The following is a 23,655-nucleotide window of genomic DNA, read 5'->3' as shown; positions in this document are numbered from 1 at the left end:
ATCAATGCAAAATGGACCAAAGGCCTAGATGCAAGAACCAAAATTATAAAACTCGTAGAAGAAAACATGAGAGTAAATCTTCATGACCTTGGATTTAGTCATGATTTCTTAGATCTGCTACCAAAAGCACAAGCAACAAAAGACAAAATAGATGAATTGGACTTCCTCAAAATGAAAAACAGTTGTGTATAAAAGGAGCAAGGAATAAGATAATCCACCATCCAAAATGGCACAAGATGTTTGCAAACCATGTATCTGATAAAGGACTGTAGCCCACCAGCCAAGCCCCCGGTGGTCCAGTGGAGTGTCTGTGTGGCCCCTCCCGTCCTCGGTGATCAGGGGCTCTCAGGCCCCACAGCACCCGAGGGGTGGACACTGGTCATCTTCTGCACCCTCAAGGAGTGAGCGCTGGATGGTCTTGAGCCCAGATGCACTCCCATTACTGCCCTCAAAGGCTGACAGCTTCAGCATGCCTCCAGAAGGACACAGAGTATTTTCAAGTCTTTGAGAACCAAGAGAACCGTCTTCACTTTTCTGAAAAGGGCATCTTATTATTTCACAGCATGACCATTTTCAACCTGGCTCTCAGGGGTGCCCTCCCACCTTCTTTATTTCTCTGAGAGTGGCCATGGTGGTTTGGCTGTCCCCAATCGCCACACCAGGTGACAGGCCGGTGGGGCCAGATCCTGGTGGTCCTTAGCTTCATTGGAGACTAACCCAGACTCTCAGCCTGAGATTGAACGTGGATGTCCCTGCTTCTCCCCATCACCGATTCTCATCTCCTCCTCTATCTCTTTTCCTGTTGCTTTTCAGTCTCAGATTTACCTGTTGGTCACCACTCAGTTCCCGCAGAGCCCAGAGATTTCTCCTTGATGGAAAGGTTCTGGAAAATCAGAGGGATAAATAAAGAATGCAGCTGATTCCCGCCTTGTGCTGACGCCCAAGAGGGTGAGGAGAGTGAGTGTTTTCTCATTAGAATTTTAAATCCTCCAAGTAATAGATCATTTGGGGGGGGGGCATCCGATATCTTCCTGCTCATTCTAATAATGTCATTCCTGAATTTTAATGGGGTAAATAATTTAAACCATAAATATGCTGAGGGGGAGATCCATTTAAAAAATGTTAGAGGTAACTCCAAGGGATTTACAACAAACAAGGACACAGAACCCTGTGTCCAGACACTGGCTGAGAGATTCCTACCCTGAGCCGCAGTCCCCTGGAGGGCGGAGTGGCCATGACTCTCCTCCCGCAGGTGAGCCTACACAGGCACATCCCACGTGGGACCACTGCATCACAGAATCTTAGAGTGGCCAATGGCAGGCAGCTGGCTAGAGATGCGGACAAGAGAAAACTGCCCAGCAGCCTGGGACAACCCCGGGGTGAGGCCTTAGGAAGGGCCAGTGTCAGAGCCTCAGAGATAACTTGAAGAGAGTTCAGGCTGTTAGGGACATCATTAGAGATGTACTTAGGGACATATTCAGGGCCTTAGTTATGGACAGGATCAGGGCAGTATTTAGTGACAGCTTAGACTATAAGGGACAGTGTCAGGGCCTAAGTTAGGGACAGTGTCAGTGCTTCAGTTAGAGATAACGTGAGAGCCTTAGTTAGACACAGTTCAGGCTGTTACTTAGGGATATCTTCAGGGCCTTCGAGCCAGCATCATGGCCATAATTAGAACCAGTGTCAGGGTGTTAGTCAGGGCCAAAACTAGGGTGTTAGTTAGGGAAAAAGTCAGGTCATTAGTTACAGACAGTGTCAGGGTTTTGGGTAGGGACAGCGGCAAGTCCTGAGTTAAGAGGAGTGTCGGAGCCTCACTTATCCTGATGTCAGGATGTCAGTTAGGGAGAGTCAGGACACTAGAATGTCAGATTCCGAGGTAGAGACAGCATCAGGGCCTCACTTAGGGACAGCGTCAGGGCTTACTTTGGGACAGTTTCAGGACCTTAGTAAGACATGGGTGAGGATATTAGCTCAGGATAATGTCAGGACTTTAGATATTGACGGCAGCAGGGCCTTAGTTAGACACAGTGTCAGGACCTGCCTTAGGACTAGCATCAGAGCCTCTGTTAGGTACCGTGTCAGGGCCTGAGTTAGGAATAGTGTTAGGGCATTAGTTAGGGACAGTTTTGGGCCGGATTTAGGACGAGCATCTAGGCCTTAGTTAGGGACAGTGTCACGGCCTTGGGACTAAAATCAGGGCCTGAGTTAGGCACAGCATAAGGGCTTCAGTTAGCATAAGAGGCAGGACATTTGCTAGGGACAGGGTTAGGGTAAAGTCTAGGGATCGTGTTAGGAAATGACCTAGGGGTAGTGTCAAGACCTTAGTCCCTGAGAGTATCAGGGCCTTATTTAGGACCAGTGTCAGGGCTTCAGGTAGGGACAGCGTCAGTGCCTGACTCTGGGAGAGCGACAGGGCCTGAGTGAGGCCTAGCGTCAGGCCCTTAGCTGGGGACACTGTCAGGGCATGATGTAGGGGCAGCATCACGGCCTTTGTTGCATCAGCATTAGGGTCTTAGTTAAAGACATGATCAGGGCCTGAGTTAGTCACAGTGTCAAGGCCTCAGTTAGGCATAGCTTCAGAGACTGAGTTACGGACAGCCTCAGGTCTTCACTTAGGACAGCGACAGGGCTTTCTTAGGGACGGTGTCAGGACCTTGGTTAGAGATGGGTCAGGATATTAGCTCAGGATAGTGTCCGGATTTTAGTTATTGCCGGCAGCAGGGCTTATATTAGAGATAGATTCCGGGCCTTAGTTAGAGACAGTGTCAGGGCCTTAGTTAGGACTAGTCAGAGCTTTAGTTATCAAGAGCATTAGGGTTTCAGTTAGGATAAGAAGCAGGACATTAGCTCCAGACACAGTCAGGTTCAAGGCCAGGGAAAGTGTCAGGAAATGAGCGAGGGATAGCGTGAAAGCCTTAGTTATTGAGAGCATGAGGGCCTTAGTTAGGACCAGCGTCAGGGCCTTAATCAGGACCAGTGTCAGGGCTTCACGTACGGACAGCGTCAGAGCCTAACTAAGGTACGGCAACAGGGCCTACGTGAGGCCTATCTTTAGGGCCTGAGTTAGGGACAGTGTCAGGGCATGACCTAGGAGCAGCATAAGGGCCTCTGTAGGATCAGCATTAGGGTCTTCGTTAAAGACATTCTCAGGGCCTCTGTTAGGGACCGCCTCAGGGCCTCACTTAGGGACAGCGTCAGGGCTTACTTTGGGACAGTTTCAGGACCTTGGTAAGACATGGGTCAGGATATTAGCTCAGGATAATGTCAGAACTTTAGATATTGACGGCAGCAGGGCCTTAGAGACTGTCTCAGCCTGACTTAGGAGTAGCATCAGAGCCTTTGTAAGGTACAGTGTCAGGGACTGAATTAAGTGTAGTGTCAGGGCCTTAGTTAGGGACAGTGTCAGGGCCTGAGTTAGGAAGAGCCTCCAGTCCTCAGTTAGGGCCAGGGTCATGGCCTCGGGACTAATTTCAGGCCCTTAGTTAGGAACAGCATCAGGGATTTATTTAGCATAAGAAGCTCGACATTAGTTAAAGACAAGGTTAGGTTAAGGTCTAGGGATCGTGTCAGGACATGACCTAGGGATAGTGTCAAGACCTTAGTTACTTAGGGCATCAGGGCCTAATTTAGGACCAGTGTCAGGGCTTCAGGTAGGGATAGCGTCAGAGCCTGACATAGGGAGAGTGACAGGGCTTGAGTGAGGCCTAGTGTCAGAGCCTTAGCTAGGGATAGTATCAGGGCATGACTTAGGAGCAGCATAAGGGCCTTGGTAGGATCAGCCTCAGGGGCTTTGTTAAAGACATTATCAGGGCCTCTGTTAGGGACAGTCTCAGGGCCTCACTTAGGGACAGCGTCAGGGCTTACTTAGGGACAATTTCAGGACCTTGGTAAGAGATGGGTCCGGAAATTAACTCAGGATAGTGTCAGGACATTGGATATTGACGGCAGCAGGGCCTTAGTTAGGGACAGTGTCAAGGCCTTAGTTAGTACTAGCATCTGGGCCTCTGTTAGGTACAGTGTCAGGGCCTGAGTTAGGAATAGTGTTAGGGCCTTAGTTAGGGACAGTGTCACGGCCTTGGGACTAAATTCAGGGCCTGAGGTAGTCACAGCATAAGGGCTTTAGTTAGCATAAGAGGCAGGACATTTGCTAGGGACAGGGTTAGGGTAAAGTTTAGGGATCGTGTCAGGAAATGACCTAGGGATAGTGTCAAGAGCTTAGTTACAGTATCAGGGCCTTATTTAGGACCAGTGTCAGGGCTTCAGGTAGGGACAGCGTCAGTGCCTGACTCTGGAGAGCGACAGGGCCTGAGTGAGGCCTAGCGTCAGGCCCTTAGCTGGGGACACTGTCAGGGCATGATGTAGGACCAGCATCAAGGCCTTTGTTGCATCAGCATTAGGGTCTTAGTTACAGACATGATCAGGGCCTGAGTTAGTCACAGCGTCAAGGCCTCAGTTAGGCATAGCTTCAGGGCCTGAGTTAGGCACAGCCTCAGGTCTTCACTTAGGACAGCGACAGGGCTTTCTTAGGGACGGTGTCAGGACCTTGGTTAGAGATGGGTCAGGATATTAGCTCAGGATAGTGTCCGGATTTTAGTTATTGCCGGCAGCAGGGCTTATATTAGAGATAGATTCCGGGCCTTAGTTAGAGATAGTGTCAGGGCCTTAGTTAGGACTAGTCTGGGCCTTAGTTAGGGAGAGCATTACGGCTTCAGTTGGGATAAGAAGCAGGACATTAGCTCCAGACACAGTCAGGTTCAAGGCCAGGGAAAGTGTCAGGAAATGAGCGAGGGATAGCGTGAAAGCCTTAGTTATTGAGAGCATGAGGGCCTTAGTTAGGACCAGCGTCAGGGCCTTAATCAGGACCAGTGTCAGGGCTTCATGTAAGGACAGCGTCAGAGCCTAACTAAGGTATGGCAACAGGGCCTAAGTGAGGCCTATCTTTAGGGCCTGAGTTAGGGACAGTGTCAGGGCATGACCTAGGAGCAGCATAAGGGCCTCTGTAGGATCAGCCTTAGGGTCTTCGTTAAAGACATTATCAAGGCCTCTGTTAGGGACAGCCTCAGGGTCTCACTCAGGGACAGTGTCAGGGGCTTAGTTTGGGACAGTTTCAGGACTTTGGTAAGATCAGGGTCAGGGTATTAGCTCAGGATAATGTCAGGACTTAAATATTGATGGCAGCAGGGCCTTAGTTAGAGACAGTGTCAGGGCCTGAGTTAGGATTTGCATCAGAGCCTTTGTTAGGTACAGTGTCAGGGACTGAGTTAGGAGTAGTGTAAGGGCCTTAGTTAGGCTTGAGACTCCAGGACCTTCCCTGAGTTCCAAAGGGCAGATTCGAATAGTTGCTAATCAGGGAAGGGAGGGGATGCAGAGACAAGGGAGGAAGAGTCAAGGAACAGTAGTGCAGCCTTGGGGCAGGATCCTGGTTTTGCCTCAAGGGATACATTTAAGAGTATCTTTGGGCTCTTTACCAATCTAAAACCGCCACAAAATAGAAGATTTTCGTGTTCTTCATTCCAGAGAAGCTCATCAAGAGACCATCTGAGGCCAGATTAAAGTGAGTTAAGGCCCTGTGCACACACTAATCCTTAGGATCAACTGTGTCCTTAAACCATTTCTGTAAAACTCCTCACCAGATTCTCCTGCATTGGGACGCACGGTTTTTGAGGGCACGAGTTTTCTGTGTCCCCCTTTGGCTGTCAAAGCAGTAAAGCTATTCTTTTCTACTTCCTCCAAACCTCTCTGAGATTCGATTTGGCACTGGTGCACAGAGGCCGAGTGTTCGACATCAAATTTAGTACCCAGTGTGGGGCTGACTTGGGGATGGCCCCTGTGGGTCCCCTGACTTGATTGGACACTGAGATTTTCTCCACGCCAGACTCTGTTGAGAGAGTGTAGGGTTGGAGAATTCCTTTAGAGGCCAGACCACGTGGGACCCTTGCCTGGAAAGGCCGAGCCCCAGTCATCCCAGCAGTTAGAACTGTGGGGCAGGAGTAGATGGTGGAAGAGGGACCACCCTAGCAGCTGCCGAGGCCATCTTTGCCTTGAGGACATTCCTCTCTTCCTCCTGCCTGGACTGCCCTGAATGTCCTACTCCAAGGGATTATTTTGGGGAACCAGAAAAATAGCATTTGGGATGTTGCAGCACCTCAGCCAGCATGTGGTAACTCCCCTGGCATGCAGTCTGAGGTCCTTTTAGCCCTGTACATTTGGGGGAACCTTGGTTCCCATTTGGGTGACTTTTCATTCCAGGAAATCTCATTTGGAAGGTGCACCACTTGGACAGAGGTCACAGGCTAAGTTGAGACTTGGAAGCTGATTTGAGTCTTGTGCTGTTTGGTTTCTGGTTCCTTTGGTTTGAGGCTTCCGTTGGTGGTTAGGATTTTGTTTTGTTCTTAGTCTGCATTTGAGTGTTCTATGGTTCAAACATAAGAAGTGCTTCTTCTTCAGTTCCATCTGATAGCCAATGGGCAAAATCCTGGCAGACTGGTCAACCTATAGTTGTAAACCTAAGACTAAGAAAAGAATGAAATTCTATTGTAATTTTGTCTGGCCAGTGTATGGATACGTTCTTGAAAAATGCAGAAAGGTGGTCTTTGAATGGTAGCCTAAATGACTATACTATCCTTCAGCTAGTTATTTTGTCACAGGAAGAGAAAGACAGAAGAAGTTCTATATGTTCAAGCATTTATGAAGCTACGTAATAAAGAAAGTGAGCAGCTAGGTAACAGGCTGATGGTACAAAGAGAAAAGAAAGTCACTTTGTACTAGAGCTGGTTGTGTCTGAATGCGGAAAAAAATAAGGGGCAACATAAGATGGATACAGAAGTGATGAACATTTGTGAAAAGGGAACACTGAGGAAAGAGTTGTGCATGACCGGGATTTTCTAAGATGGATTTTGTTGGAAGTGGGTTAGGGCAAGCCTGGATTTGGTTTCTCCCTCCAAAGTTTTCTTGGAATGCTGCTTTTGATTGTGGACAGCTTGTGAGTTTCTTTGCCTGTGTCTGTGATCTGTATTTTTGTTTGAAATCTCTTTACTTTGGTTCAGTGAATAAGTGTTGTTTGGCCAATTCTAACAGTTCTTTTGATCTCCAGCTAACTTTGAGATGCTTTAGAGGGCCCTTGAGCCATCTCAGAGAGAAATGTTTGATTAGTATGTTAAATTACATGGAATTCCTAAAAATCTAGTATGTCCTGGTAAAATTTGATCAGTCATAATTCTAGTTATTTTTAAATGTTGTATGTAACAGCAATAATGGTTTCTTTTGTCATTTACATTGTGATCAAATGTTTAACCGTGACGTTTTAAGTCTTTATGTGATTTATAGATAGTTACTGTTGTGCTCTAACACTTTGCAAAACTGCTCCATCGTCAAGAAGATCTATGTGAAGGACCTTTTGGCAAGCACAGGTCTCTGATAAATTTCATATCATAATGCCAAACTGGGTAAGAAATGAAAAATCTTAATGGAGAATCGGATGGCTTCATAAAAAGTTAACAAAAGGATTGGTTACTGAGTGAACTGGTGAATATGGTTATAATGTTTTTGTTTTTTTGTTACTGGCTTTGATCTGTGTTTCCCAGACACAGGGAAGTCCTTCACCTGAAGCTACTTAGGACTTGGAGCAATTGGGTAAATGACACCTCTGTACTGAAGTGTGTATTTATGAAAGTTACTGTGTTGGCTTCATTTTGCCCTGATGTTTAAGAGGAAAGGAAAATTACCTAGTGAAGTTATCAGAATGTAATTACTCATGATGTATCACTGTTTGCTTTAGGTCTACTGCTAAAAGCACATGTACAATGCTTGTGTGACAATTGGGTATGAATAATAAAATGTATGGCCTATATAAAGCGTTTTCTCATTAACATACCTCTGAGCATGTTCACGATACCTGATCAGTATTCCCCCAATGTGGATTAACTAGGCAAATATAAAGGTGGCCTAGTGCTGAGGGCCATGATCTACACCTGGGCCAAACAGCTGAATCATTCTGGCACTGATGGATTGACATTTTGATCATCAGTGCTTTCTATTGAAAGACTTGTAATCAAAAGGGAAAAAAACTCTTCACGTATTGAGGTGTGAGCAAGTCACTCCGGCTTCTACATGGTTTAACTTAAATTTTACTGACCAAAGTGGCCTGTTTTTTGGCCTTTTGGATATGAATTGTACATCTGCTTTGGCATTGAGGAGGGGAATGCATTTGACAGTCAAAAAGTAACTATGGTTCAGACATCCAAGATAAACCTAAGTAACCATTGTAGATGTGATTTAGATGCATTCCTGTGGTTTTTTTTTTGTTTTTAAGTTTTTTTTGGATGTGGACCATTTTTTAAGTCTATTGAATTTGTTACAATATTGTTTCTGTTTCATGTCTTGGTTTTTAGGCCACGAGGCATGTGGGATCTTAGCTTCCTGCCCAGGGATCAAACCGGCACCCCCTGCGTTGGAAGGCAAAGTCTTAACCACTGAACCACCAGGTAAGTCCCCGCGTTCCTGTATTGTTGAAATTGAATTTCTGAGCTATATCAGACTCAGGATGCCACTAGCCATTCTCAAAACAATGTCTGCTGGTAGCTGCAACCGTACGTTTTCAAGGACTCCTGTCTTAACGATTAGATTTCAAACAATGACGTTAGATCAGATACTAATAGAAAGATGAGACATATATGTAGTGGTCAATAGCTCCTGTTATGGATACATGAATACTACATCAGAAGTTAAAACCTACTTAGGTAGAATTAGACAACTGGCTGCAAAGTCTCTCTGAAGTGCCAGTTCCAGACCAGGTTTCAGACTTATTCTCCTGAATTCCTAAGGGAATGAGATCTATTTTTACTATTAAAATTTCAGTTGTTACCCCTCCTATTTTAACTGGATTGGTTACACCAAAATGGGGGACCAAGGGACTGAGATCTTAATCATACGAGTCTCAGGTACAGGACTTGGAACTCAAATATTTCTAACTTGGTATCCATTCCCCTAGGTTTAGTCAGGACTGTGCCCCATTTCAGCAAGAAGTAGCCAGAGCAGTCATCACCCTGTTCCTTGAAGGATGTGGGGAAAGATAAAAGTGAAGTGGCGATTAAAACCGAGTCCCCTGAAAACCGAGTTCCTGTGCCAAGTTTATGATTAATGTCTCAGTCTGAAATGATTATTCCTTTTCTTGTCAAAAATCTGTTCTCCTCAAGATTGAGGAGTATCCAGAAGAGGAGGAGTGAAACTGAGAGGGACTCTGTGGTCTCCTAGGCATAGAAGCCTTTCTGTGTGCCTCCTAACTTGTTTGTAGGGAATAGACTAGAGACTCCAGGACCTTCCCTGAGTTCCAAAGGGCAAATTCGAACAGTTGCTAATCAGGGAAGTGAGGGGATGCAGAGACAGGGAAGAAGAGTCAAGAAACAATAGTGCAGCCTTGTGGCAGGGTCCTGGTTCTGCCTCAAGGGATACACATAACAATATCTTTGAGCTCCTTAAAGAACTAAAACCCCCAACAAGTGGAAGATGTTAGCATTCTTCATTCCAGAGGAGCTCATCAAGAAACTATCTGAGACCAGATTAAAGGAGTGCAGGCCCTGCATACACACTGATCCTTATGAGCAACCACACCCTTGAACCATCGCTCTGAAACACCAAATCCTCCCGCATTGGGACACACAGCTGTTGAGGGCACGAGCCTGCTGTGTCCTCCATTAGCTGGCAGAGTGATAAAAATAATCTTTTCTATTTTTCCAAAACACTGTTCTCAAGATTTGATTCAGAACCGGTGCAGAGAGGCTGATTATTCAGTATCAGTTAGGTACAGAGTCAGGCAGTTAGTTAGAAACAGTGTCAGGTCTTTAGTTATGGAAAGCCTCAGGGACTTAGGGAGGGAGAGAGCAAGATATAACAGACAGCATCAGATCCTGAGCTGGGGAGAGTGTCAGGGCATGACGTAGGACCAGCATCAGGACTGTAGTTAGGATCAGCATCACGGTCTTAGTTAAAGTTATTGCCAGGACCTGAGTTAGGCAAAGTGTCAGGGCCTGAGTTAGGGACAGCTTCAGGGCCTGAGTTAGGGACAGAGTCAGGACCTGAGTTAGGGACAATGTCAGGGACTGAGTGAGGCCTAACGTCAGGGTCTTAGCTAGGATCAGCATCAGGGCCTTAGTTAAAGACATTATCAGGGCCTGAGTTAGGTACAGCAACAGGGCTTCAAGGGGACAGCCTCAGGGCCACACTTTGGGACGGCATCAGGACTTTAGTAGGGACAGTGTCAGGACCATGGTAAGAGATGGATCAAGATACTAGCTCAGGATAGTGTCAGCACATTAGTTATTGACGGCAGCAAGGCTGACGTTAGGGACAGCTTCAGGGCCTTAGTTAGGGACAGCGTCAGAACCTGAGTTAGACCAAACATCAGGGCCTAAGGTAAGACTAGGGTCAGGGCCTTTGTTAGGGACAATGTCAGGGCCAGAGTTAGGTCTAGCATGAGGGCCTGAGTTAGGCTGGGCATCAGGGCCTTAGTTAGGGACAGCCTCAGGGCCTCACTTAGGGACAGTGTCAGGGCTTACTTAGGGACAGTGTCAGTACATTGGTAGGAGATAGGTCAGGATGTTAGCTCAGGATAGAGTCAGGACTTTAGTTATCGACAGCAGCAGGGCCTTAGTTAGGGACAGTGTCAGGGCGTTAGTTTCGACTAACGTCGAGCCTTTGTTAGGTATAATGTCAGGGCCTGAGTTAGGAGTAGTGTCAGGGCCTTAGTTAGGGACAGTGTGAGGGCCTGAGTTAGGACAAGCATCCAGGCCGTAGTTAGGGACAGTGTCAGGGCCTTGGGACTAATTTCAGGGCCTTAGTTAGGGAGAGCATCAGGGCTTTAGCTAGCATAAGAGGCAAGACATTAGCTAGGGACAGGGTTAGGTTAAGGTCTAGGAATAGTGTCAGGAAATGAGCTAGGGATAGTGTCAAGACCTTACTTACAGAGAGTATCAGGGCCTTACTTAGGGCTAGTGTCAGGGCTTCAGGTAGGGACAGCGTCAGAGCCTGACCTAGGGAGAGCGACGGAGCCTGAGTAAGACCTAGCGTCAGGGCCTTAGCTAGGGACAGTGTCAGGGCATGACTTAGGAAGAGCATCAGGGTCTCAAAGACATTTTGAGGGTCTGAGTTAGGTACAGCGTCTGGGCCTGAGTTAGGGACAGACTCAGGGCTTCACTTAGGGACAGAATCAGGGCTTACATAGGGACAGTGTCAGGACCTTGGTTAGAGATGGGCCAGGATGTTAGCTCAGGATAGTGTCAGGTCTTTAGTTATTGCTGGCCGCAGGGTCTATATTAGGGACAGCTTCCGGGCCTTAGTTAGAGACAGTGTCACGGCCTTAGTTAGGACTAGTCAGGGCCTTAGTTAGGCAGAACAATAGGGCTTCAGTTAGGATGGGAGGCAGGACATTAGCTAGGGACAGGATGAGGTTAAGGTCTAGGGATAGTGTCAGGAAATGACCTAGGGATAGTGTCAAGACCTTACTGACAGTATCAGGGCCTTATTTAGGACCAACATCAGGGCTTCGGGTAGGGACAATGTCAGAGCCTGACTTAGGGAGAGCGACAGGGCCTGAGTGAGGCCGAGCATCAGGGACTTAGCTAGGGACAGTATCGGCATGACTTACGAGTAGCATCAGGGCCTTCGTAGGATCAGCATTAGGTTCTTAGTTAGGATAAGAGGCAGGACACTAGCTAGGGACAGAGCCAAGTTACGGGCTAGGGATAGTGTGAAGACCTTAGTTATTGAGAGCATCAGGGCCTTATATAGGAACAGCGTCATGGCCTTATTCAGGACCAGTGTCAGGGCTTGATGTAGGGACAGCTTCAGAGACTGACTAAGGTACAGCGACAGGGAATACCTGAGGACTCTCTCAGTTAGCACCTGAGTTAGGGACTGTGTCAGGGCAGGACTTAGGAGGAGCATAACGGCCTCGTTAGGATCAGCATCAGGGTCTTTGTTAAAGACATTATTAGGGCTTCTGTTAGAGACAACCTCAGGGCTTTACTTAGGGAGAGCGTCCGGGCTTATTTAGGGACAATTTCAGGAACTTGGTAAGAGATGGGTCCAGAAATTAGCTCAGGATAGTGTCAGGACTTTAGATATTGACAGCAGCATGGCCTTAGTTAGGGACAGTGTCAGGAGCTTAGTTAGGACTAGCATCAGAGCCTTTGCTAGGTACAGTGTGAGGGACTGAGTTAGGAGTAGTGTCAGGGCCTTAGTTAGGGACAGTGTCATGGTCTGAGTTAGGTGTAGTGTCAGGGCCTTAGTTAGGGATAGGGTCAGGGCCTTAGTTAGGACTAGTCAGGGCCTTAGTTAGGGAGAGCATTAGGGATTCAGGGAGAATAAGGGGCAGGACATTTGCTCGGGACAGAGTCAGCTTCCAGGCCAGGGACAGTGTCAGGAAATGAGTTAGGGATAGCGTGAATACCTTAGTTATTGAGAGCATCAGGGACATAGTTAGAACCAGCGTCAGGGCCTTAATCAGGACCAGTGTCAAGGCTAGATGTAGGGATAGCATCAGAGCCTAACTAAGGTACAGCAACAGGGCCTAAGTGAGGCCTATCTATAGGGCCTGAGTTAGGGACAGTGTCAGGGCATGACTTAGGAGCAGCATAAAGGCCTCTGTAGGATCAGCATTTGGGTCTTCGGTAAAGACATTCTCAGGGCCTTTGTTAGGGACAGCCTCAGGGCTTCATTTAGGGACAGCGTCAGGGCTTACTTTGGGACAGTTTCAGGACCTTGGTAAGACATGGGTCAGGATATTAGCTCAGGATAATGCCAGGACTTTAGATATTGACGGCCGCAGGGCCTTAGTTAGAGACAGTGTCAGGGCCTGAGTTAGGACTAGCATCAGAGCCATTGTTAGGTATAGTGTCAGGGACTGAGTTAGGTGTAGTGTCAGGGCCTTAGTTAGGGCCAGTGCCAGGGCCTGAGTTAGGGCCAGTGTCAGGGACTGAGTTAGGAGTAGCATCAGTGCCTCTGTTTGTAACAGTGTCAGGGCCTGAATTAGGTGTAGTGTCAGGGTCTTAGTTAGGGACAGTGTCAGGGCCTTAGTTAGGAGTAATGTCAGGGCCTCAGTTAGGGACGGTGTCAGGGCCTTAGTTAAGACTAGCATCAGAGCCTTTGTTAGGTATCCTGTCAGGGCCTGGGTTAGGAGTAGTGTCAGGGCCTTAGTTAGGGACAGTGTCAGGGCCTTGGTTAGGACTAGCATCAGAGCCTTTGTTAGGTATCCTGTCAGGGCCTGGGTTAGGAGTAGTGTCAGTGCCTTCTCTTAGGTACAGTGTCAGGGCCTGAGTTAGGAATAGTGTTAGGGCCTCAGTGAGGGATAGCTTCAGGGCCTGTGTTAGGAACAGCCTCAGGGCTTTATTTAGGGACAGCATCAGGGCTGACTTAGGGATAGTGTCAGAACCTTGGTTAGAGATGGGTCAGTATATTAGCTCAGGAAAGTGTCAGCACTTTAGTTATTGCCGGCAGCAGGGCCTACATTAGGGACAGCTTCCGGGCCTTAGTTATAGACCACGTCAGGGCCTTAGTTAAGACTAGTCAGGTTCTTAGTTAGGGACAGCATTATTGCTTCAGGTAGCATAAGAGGCAGGACATTAACTATGGACCGAGTCAGGTTACAGGCTAGGGATAAGGTCAGGAAAGGAGCAAGGGATAGTTTAAAGGCCTAAGCTATTGAGCGCATCAGGGCCTATTTAGGACCAACGTCATGGCCTTAGGTAAGGACAGTGTCAGGGCAAGGCTTAGGAGGAGCATAAGGGCCTCTGTAGGATCAGCATCAGGGTGTTTGTTAAAGACATTATCAGGGTCTCTGTTATGGACAGCCTCAGGGCCTCACTTAGGGACAGCATCAAGGCTCACTTAGGGACAGTTTCAGGATCTTAGTAAGAGATGGGTCAGGATATAAGCTCAGGATAGTGTTAGCACTTTAGACATTGACGGCAGCAGGGCCTTTGTTAGGGACAGTGTCAGTGCCTGAGCTAGGTGGAGTGTCAGGGCCTTAGTTAGGGACAGTGTCAGGGCCTTAGTTAGGACTAGTATCAGAGCCTTTGTTGGGTATCATGTCAGAGCCTGAGTTAGGAGTAGTGTCAGGGCCTTAGTTAGGGCCAGTGTCAGGGCCTGAGTTAGGTGTAGTGTCAAGGCCTTAGTTATGACAGTGTCAGGGCCATAGTTAGAACTAGCATCATAGCCTTTGTTATATATTGTATCACGGCCTGAGTTAGGAGTAGTGTCAGAGCCTTAGTAAGGAACAGTGTCAGGGCCTTAGTTAGGACCAGCATCAGAGTCTATGTCAGGAATCGTGTCAGAGCCTCAGTTAGGAGTAGTGTCAGGGCCTTAGTTAGGGACAGTGTCGGGGCCTGAGTTAGGTGTAGTGTCAGGGCCTTTGTTAGGGACAGTGTTAGTGCCTGAGCTAGGTGGAGTGTCAGGGCCTTACTTAGGGACAGTGTCAGGGCCTTGGGTACGACTAGCATCAGAGCCTTTGTTAGGAACAGTGTTAGGGTCTTAGTTAGGATTAGTGTCAGGTCCTTCTGTTAGGTACAGTGTCAGGTCCTGAGTTAGGAATAGGGGTAGGGCCATAGTTAGGGTCAGTATCAGGCACTGACTTAGGACGAGCATCTAGACCTTAGTTAGAGACAGTATCACGTCCTTGGGACTAAATTCAGGGCCTGAGTTAGGCACAACATAAAGGCTTTAGTTAGCATAAGAGGCAGGAGGTTAGCTAGGGACAGGGTCAGGTTAACATGTAGGGATAGTGTCAGGGAATAACCTAGGGATAGTGTCAAGACTTCAGTTACTGAGAGGATCAGGGCCTTCTTTAGAACCAGTGTCAGGGCTTCAGGTAGGGACAGCGTCAGAGGCTGACTTAGGGAGAGCGACAGGGCCTGAGTGAAGCCTAACGTCAGGGCATTAGCTAGGGACATTTTCAGGGCATGACTTAGGAGCAGCATCAGGGCTTTTGTAGGATCAGCATTAGGGTCTTAGTTAAAGACATGACCAGGACCTGAGATAGGAGTAGTTTCAAGGCCTTAGTTAAGAACAGTGTCAGGGCCTTAGTTAGGACTAGCATCAGAACCTTTGTTAGCTATTGTGTCAGGGACTGAGTGACGGACAGGTTCGTGGCCTTTGTTAGGACGACGTTTAGGGTTAGGGTTAGAGTTAGGGTTTTACGGTTGGGGATAGGGTTAGGGTTAAGGGTTAGGGGTTAGGGTTTAAGGTTTAGGGTTTAAGGTTAAGGGGAGGGTGAGGGTTAGTATTAGAGGGTTAGGGTTACATTTCCAGAGCACTCGAACAGCATCAAGACCACATTTCTAGACAGTCCAACGTGCCATAGAAGTCTTTGTCATGGCCCTCGTGTGAGGTGACATGAGAAAACACTCTGCTTAGAATTCTTCAATGACCGCATACCTGAAGTCACCTTACTCAAGGAGAAAGTCAGCATCCTACCATGTTCTGTCGCTCACGGGAAACCCAACGTGAGCAATTGCCTTCAGGTAAGGCCCTGAATTGCCATGCAGAAGCGGAGGCATACAGCAGTTTCCATGAGGCCGTAGCCGATGCTCTGCATTATTTTAACGTCAGTACGCTTTGCAGGACATCTAGGAGCCTCGCGTGGGCACCCTATTCCCTGCAAGAACACTGAGTACCCCCAGGGCCCCATGGGCCTCCTAAGCCACATCCAGGCCCGTAGCCCTTCGGAGCCACTCTGTGTATGCCGAGTGTAGGGCAACAGAGTGCACTCTTTCTTGGGACAGCTTGATTTCCCCAGCACTCCCACAGGTCCACGAACACCGTTCTAGCAGGTCCAACATGCCGTGCAAGTCTGACTCATTGCCCTAGTCTGAGCTGCACTGAGAAAAACACTCGGCTTCGTATTCCATCTGGGACCCTCTGTCTGAAGGCACCCTGCATCCGGGAGAATGTCGGCTTGCGTTCCGACTGCAACTAAAGCCCAGTTCCTCGGGTAACACTGCAGGCTTTTGAAGAGCCACGGGCCCGGAGGCCTAGCTGGGGCTTTCCTTGGTTGAGGCAGTTCGCTATTTGCAGAACACCCTGCTTCGAGGAGTTGATTCAGGGAAGGAACCACTGGGTAACCTGTGTCTGTTTGGACTTGTTAGAAAGCACAGGGATGTATGCTGCGTGTGCCCGTGGAAATGGGGGCCTGATGGAACTAGCCTTGCTTTCCCATTTTGAAAGCTCCATTCATGCTGCCTTGAAGCTACTTGAAATTGACTGCTGTCGACAGGCCACTAGCCACTGTAGGCATGGCTCTGGGAAGAAAAGGAGTTTTCTCCAGCTAAGCGGGGTGCTTCGATGGCCGGGGTGGAGCTCATCCTGCCACGCTCTAGAGCTAAAGGGAAACTCAGCGTGAGTACTGGCCTCGAGGTAAGTCCCTGAGTAGCCGCGCAGAAATGGAGGCATGCAGCCCTTTCCACGAGGTCTTAGTCGCTGTTCTGCTTTATTGTATTTTAGTTTTTTAATGTTTTATTGTTTTTGTAAGATTTATGTACTGATTGATTGATTGCTATGTTGGGTCTTCGTTTCTGTGCTAGGGCCCTCTCCAGTTGCGGTAAGTGGGGGCGACTCTTCATCGCGGTGCGTAGGCCTCTCACTATCGCGGCCTCTCTTATTGCGGAGCACAGGGTCCGGAGGCGCAGGCTCAGTGGCTGTGTCTCACGGGCCCAGTTGCTCCGCGGCATGTGGGAACCTCCCAGACCAGGGCTCGAACCCGTGTCCCCTGCATTGGCAGGCAGATTCTCAACCACTGCGCCACCAGGGAAGCCCCTGTTCTGCTTTATTTTAAAGGAAGTACCCTTTTCAGGACTCCTGGGCCCCTCGGGTGTGCATCATTTTCCCTCCAAGATCAGTGAGTACCTCCAGACCCCTGTGGGCCTGCTGAGCAACATCGAGGCCCAAAGGTCGGTCTCTCCGAGGCCCTCTGTGTATGCCGAGTGATGGGCAACACACTGCTCGTTCCTTAAGGAGAGCTACATTTCCAGAGCACTGGAACAGCCTCAGGACCACATTTCTAGGCAGTGCGACGTGCCATGGAAGTGTTCGTCAAGGCCCCCGTCTGAGCTTCCATGAGAAAACACTGTGCTTAGAATTCTTCGAGGACCTCTTACCTGAAGTCACTCTGCTCGAGGAGAAAGCCAGCATCCTACCATGCTGTGGCGCTAACGGGACACTCAGCGTGAGCACTTGCCTCGAGGTAAGGCCCTGAATTGCCGTGCAGAAGCGGAGGCGTGCTGCAGTTTTCAGGAGGCCGTAGCCCCTGCTCAGCTTTAGTTTATTTATTTATTCATTTGTTTATCTATCTGTCTATCTATGTATTTATCTTGTTATGTAATTTACCATTTTTGTTTTACTGTGTCGGGTCTTCGTTGCTGCATGTGAGCTTTCTCTAGTTGTAGCGAGCGGGGGCTACTCTTCGTTGCGGTGCTCGGGCTTCTCATTGCGGTGGCTCCTCTTGTTGTGGAGCAGAAGCTCTAGGCACGTGGACTTCAGTAGTTGTTGCATGCGGGCTCAGTCACTGTGGCTCCCGGACTCTAGAGCGCAGGCTCAGTCGTTGTGGAGCACGGGCTTAGTTGCTCCGCAGCATGTGAGATCTTGGTGGACCAAGGCTCGAACCCATGTCCCCTGCATCGGCAGGTGGATTCCCAACCACTGCACCACAAGCGAAGCCCCTGCTCTGCATTATTTTAACGTCAGTCCGCTTGGCAGGACATCTAGGAGCCTCGCGTGGGCACCCTATTCCCTGCAAGAACACTGAGTAACCCCAGGCCCCCATGGGCCCGCTATGCCACATCCAGGCCCGTAGCCCTTCGGAGCCACTCTGTGTATGCCGAGTGTAGGGCAACAGACTGCACTCTTTCTTGGGACAGCTTGATTTCCTCAACACTCCCACAGGTCGACGAACACCTTTCTAGCAGGTCCAACATTCCGTGCAAGTCTGCCTCATTACCCTAGTCTGAGCTGCACTGAGAATAACCCTCGGCTTCGCATACCATCTGGGACCCCCTGCCTGAAGTCACCCTGCCTCCAGGAGAATGTCAGCCTGCGTTCCGACTGCAACTAAAGCCCAGTTCCTCGTGTAACACTGCAGGCTTTTGAAGAGCCACGGGCCCGGAGGCCTAGCTGGGGCGATCCTTGGTTGAGACAGTTCGCTATTTGCAGAACACCCTGCTTCGAGGAGTTGATTCAGGGAAGGAACCACTGGGTAACCTGTGTCTGTTTGGACTTGTTAGAAAGCACAGGGATGTATGCTGCGTGTGCCCGTGGAAATGGGGGCCTGATGGAACTAGCCTTGCTTTCCCATTTTGAAAGCTCCATTCATGCTGCCTTGAAGCTACTTGAAATTGACTGCTGTCGACAGGCCACTAGCCACTGTAGGCATGGCTCTGGGAAGAAAAGGAGTTTTCTCCAGCTAAGCCGGGTGCTTCGATGGCCGGGGTGGAGCTCATCCTGCCACGCTCTAGAGCTAAAGGGAAACTCAGCGTGAGTACTGGCCTCGAGGTAAGTCCCTGAGTAGCCGCGCAGAAATGGAGGCATGCAGCCCTTTCCACGAGGTCTTAGTCGCTGTTCTGCTTTATTGTATTTTAGTTTTTTAATGTTTTATTGTTTTTTTAAGATGTATGTACTGATTGATTGATTGCTATGTTGGGTCTTCGTTTCTGTGCTAGGGCCCTCTCCAGTTGCGGTAAGTGGGGGCGACTCTTCATCGCGGTGCGTAGGCCTCTCACTATCGCGGCCTCTCTTGTTGCGGAGCACAGGGTCCGGAGGCGCAGGCTCAGTGGCTGTGTCTCACGGGCCCAGTTGCTCCGCGGCATGTGGGAACCTCCCAGACCAGGGCTCGAACCCGTGTCCCCTGCATTGGCAGGCAGATTCTCAACCACTGCGCCACCAGGGAAGCCCCTGTTCTGCTTTATTTTAAAGGAAGTACCCTTTTCAGGACTCCTGGGCCCCTCGGGTGTGCATCATTTTCCCTCCAAGATCAGTGAGTACCTCCAGACCCCTGTGGGCCTGCTGAGCAACACCGAGGCCCAAAGGTCGGTCCCTCGGAGGCCCTCTGTGTATGCCGAGTGATGGGCAACACACTGCTCGTTCCTTAAGGAGAGCCACATTTCCAGAGCACTGGAACAGCCTCAGGACCACATTTCTAGGCAGTGCGACGTGCCATGGAAGTGTTCGTCAAGGCCCCCGTCTGAGCTTCCATGAGAAAACACTGTGCTTAGAATTCTTCGAGGACCTCTTACCTGAAGTCACTCTGCTCGAGGAGAAAGCCAGCATCCTACCATGCTGTGGCGCTAACGGGACACTCAGCGTGAGCACTTGCCTCGAGGTAAGGCCCTGAATTGCCGTGCAGAAGCGGAGGCGTGCTGCAGTTTTCAGGAGGCCGTAGCCCCTGCTCAGCTTTAGTTTATTTATTTATTCATTTGTTTATCTATCTGTCTATCTATGTATTTATCTTGTTATGTAATTTACCATTTTTGTTTTACTGTGTCGGGTCTTCGTTGCTGCATGTGAGCTTTCTCTAGTTGTAGCGAGCGGGGGCTACTCTTCGTTGCGGTGCTCGGGCTTCTCATTGCGGTGGCTCCTCTTGTTGTGGAGCAGAAGCTCTAGGCACGTGGACTTCAGTAGTTGTTGCATGCGGGCTCAGTCGTTGTGGCTCCCGGACTCTAGAGCGCAGGCTCAGTCGTTGTGGAGCACGGGCTTAGTTGCTCCGCAGCATGTGAGATCTTGGTGGACCAAGGCTCGAACCCATGTCCCCTGCATCGGCAGGTGGATTCCCAACCACTGCACCACAAGCGAAGCCCCTGCTCTGCATTATTTTAACGTCAGTCCGCTTGGCAGGACATCTAGGAGCCTCGCGTGGGCACCCTATTCCCTGCAAGAACACTGAGTAACCCCAGGCCCCCATGGGCCCGCTATGCCACATCCAGGCCCGTAGCCCTTCGGAGCCACTCTGTGTATGCCGAGTGTAGGGCAACAGACTGCACTCTTTCTTGGGACAGCTTGATTTCCTCAACACTCCCACAGGTCGACGAACACCTTTCTAGCAGGTCCAACATTCCGTGCAAGTCTGCCTCATTACCCTAGTCTGAGCTGCACTGAGAATAACCCTCGGCTTCGCATTCCATCTGGGACCCCCTGCCTGAAGTCACCCTGCCTCCAGGAGAATGTCAGCCTGCGTTCCGACTGCAACTAAAGCCCAGTTCCTCGTGTAACACTGCAGGCTTTTGAAGAGCCACGGGCCCGGAGGCCTAGCTGGGGCGATCCTTGGTTGAGACAGTTCGCTATTTGCAGAACACCCTGCTTCGAGGAGTTGATTCAGGGAAGGAACCACTGGGTAACCTGTGTCTGTTTGGACTTGTTAGAAAGCACAGGGATGTATGCTGCGTGTGCCCGTGGAAATGGGGGCCTGATGGAACTAGCCTTGCTTTCCCATTTTGAAAGCTCCATTCATGCTGCCTTGAAGCTACTTGAAATTGACTGCTGTCGACAGGCCACTAGCCACTGTAGGCATGGCTCTGGGAAGAAAAGGAGTTTTCTCCAGCTAAGCCGGGTGCTTCGATGGCCGGGGTGGAGCTCATCCTGCCACGCTCTAGAGCTAAAGGGAAACTCAGCGTGAGTACTGGCCTCGAGGTAAGTCCCTGAGTAGCCGCGCAGAAATGGAGGCATGCAGCCCTTTCCACGAGGTCTTAGTCGCTGTTCTGCTTTATTGTATTTTAGTTTTTTAATGTTTTATTGTTTTTTTAAGATGTATGTACTGATTGATTGATTGCTATGTTGGGTCTTCGTTTCTGTGCTAGGGCCCTCTCCAGTTGCGGTAAGTGGGGGCGACTCTTCATCGCGGTGCGTAGGCCTCTCACTATCGCGGCCTCTCTTGTTGCGGAGCACAGGGTCCGGAGGCGCAGGCTCAGTGGCTGTGTCTCACGGGCCCAGTTGCTCCGCGGCATGTGGGAACCTCCCAGACCAGGGCTCGAACCCGTGTCCCCTGCATTGGCAGGCAGATTCTCAACCACTGCGCCACCAGGGAAGCCCCTGTTCTGCTTTATTTTAAAGGAAGTACCCTTTTCAGGACTCCTGGGCCCCTCGGGTGTGCATCATTTTCCCTCCAAGATCAGTGAGTACCTCCAGACCCCTGTGGGCCTGCTGAGCAACACCGAGGCCCAAAGGTCGGTCCCTCGGAGGCCCTCTGTGTATGCCGAGTGATGGGCAACACACTGCTCGTTCCTTAAGGAGAGCCACATTTCCAGAGCACTGGAACAGCCTCAGGACCACATTTCTAGGCAGTGCGACGTGCCATGGAAGTGTTCGTCATGGCCCCCGTCTGAGCTTCCATGAGAAAACACTGTGCTTAGAATTCTTCGAGGACCTCTTACCTGAAGTCACTCTGCTCGAGGAGAAAGCCAGCATCCTACCATGCTGTGGCGCTAACGGGACACTCAGCGTGAGCACTTGCCTCGAGGTAAGGCCCTGAATTGCCGTGCAGAAGCGGAGGCGTGCTGCAGTTTTCAGGAGGCCGTAGCCCCTGCTCAGCTTTAGTTTATTTATTTATTCATTTGTTTATCTATCTGTCTATCTATGTATTTATCTTGTTATGTAATTTATCATTTTTGTTTTACTGTGTCGGGTCTTCGTTGCTGCATGTGAGCTTTCTCTAGTTGTAGCGAGCGGGGGCTACTCTTCGTTGCGGTGCTCGGGCTTCTCATTGCGGTGGCTCCTCTTGTTGTGGAGCAGAAGCTCTAGGCACGTGGACTTCAGTAGTTGTTGCATGCGGGCTCAGTCGTTGTGGCTCCCGGACTCTAGAGCGCAGGCTCAGTCGTTGTGGAGCACGGGCTTAGTTGCTCCGCAGCATGTGAGATCTTGGTGGACCAAGGCTCGAACCCATGTCCCCTGCATCGGCAGGTGGATTCCCAACCACTGCACCACAAGCGAAGCCCCTGCTCTGCATTATTTTAACGTCAGTCCGCTTGGCAGGACATCTAGGAGCCTCGCGTGGGCACCCTATTCCCTGCAAGAACACTGAGTAACCCCAGGCCCCCATGGGCCCGCTATGCCACATCCAGGCCCGTAGCCCTTCGGAGCCACTCTGTGTATGCCGAGTGTAGGGCAACAGACTGCACTCTTTCTTGGGACAGCTTGATTTCCTCAACACTCCCACAGGTCGACGAACACCTTTCTAGCAGGTCCAACATTCCGTGCAAGTCTGCCTCATTACCCTAGTCTGAGCTGCACTGAGAATAACCCTCGGCTTCGCATTCCATCTGGGACCCCCTGCCTGAAGTCACCCTGCCTCCAGGAGAATGTCAGCCTGCGTTCCGACTGCAACTAAAGCCCAGTTCCTCGTGTAACACTGCAGGCTTTTGAAGAGCCACGGGCCCGGAGGCCTAGCTGGGGCGATCCTTGGTTGAGACAGTTCGCTATTTGCAGAACACCCTGCTTCGAGGAGTTGATTCAGGGAAGGAACCACTGGGTAACCTGTGTCTGTTTGGACTTGTTAGAAAGCACAGGGATGTATGCTGCGTGTGCCCGTGGAAATGGGGGCCTGATGGAACTAGCCTTGCTTTCCCATTTTGAAAGCTCCATTCATGCTGCCTTGAAGCTACTTGAAATTGACTGCTGTCGACAGGCCACTAGCCACTGTAGGCATGGCTCTGGGAAGAAAAGGAGTTTTCTCCAGCTAAGCCGGGTGCTTCGATGGCCGGGGTGGAGCTCATCCTGCCACGCTCTAGAGCTAAAGGGAAACTCAGCGTGAGTACTGGCCTCGAGGTAAGTCCCTGAGTAGCCGCGCAGAAATGGAGGCATGCAGCCCTTTCCACGAGGTCTTAGTCGCTGTTCTGCTTTATTGTATTTTAGTTTTTTAATGTTTTATTGTTTTTTTAAGATGTATGTACTGATTGATTGATTGCTATGTTGGGTCTTCGTTTCTGTGCTAGGGCCCTCTCCAGTTGCGGTAAGTGGGGGCGACTCTTCATCGCGGTGCGTAGGCCTCTCACTATCGCGGCCTCTCTTGTTGCGGAGCACAGGGTCCGGAGGCGCAGGCTCAGTGGCTGTGTCTCACGGGCCCAGTTGCTCCGCGGCATGTGGGAACCTCCCAGACCAGGGCTCGAACCCGTGTCCCCTGCATTGGCAGGCAGATTCTCAACCACTGCGCCACCAGGGAAGCCCCTGTTCTGCTTTATTTTAAAGGAAGTACCCTTTTCAGGACTCCTGGGCCCCTCGGGTGTGCATCATTTTCCCTCCAAGATCAGTGAGTACCTCCAGACCCCTGTGGGCCTGCTGAGCAACACCGAGGCCCAAAGGTCGGTCCCTCGGAGGCCCTCTGTGTATGCCGAGTGATGGGCAACACACTGCTCGTTCCTTAAGGAGAGCCACATTTCCAGAGCACTGGAACAGCCTCAGGACCACATTTCTAGGCAGTGCGACGTGCCATGGAAGTGTTCGTCAAGGCCCCCGTCTGAGCTTCCATGAGAAAACACTGTGCTTAGAATTCTTCGAGGACCTCTTACCTGAAGTCACTCTGCTCGAGGAGAAAGCCAGCATCCTACCATGCTGTGGCGCTAACGGGACACTCAGCGTGAGCACTTGCCTCGAGGTAAGGCCCTGAATTGCCGTGCAGAAGCGGAGGCG

Source organism: Balaenoptera physalus (assembly GCF_965194825.1).
Source record: "Balaenoptera physalus genome assembly, chromosome: 13".
NCBI lineage: Eukaryota > Metazoa > Chordata > Mammalia > Artiodactyla > Balaenopteridae > Balaenoptera > Balaenoptera physalus.
The sequence above is the reverse complement of the archived record's forward strand: the minus strand, read 5'-3'. Positions refer to the sequence as shown.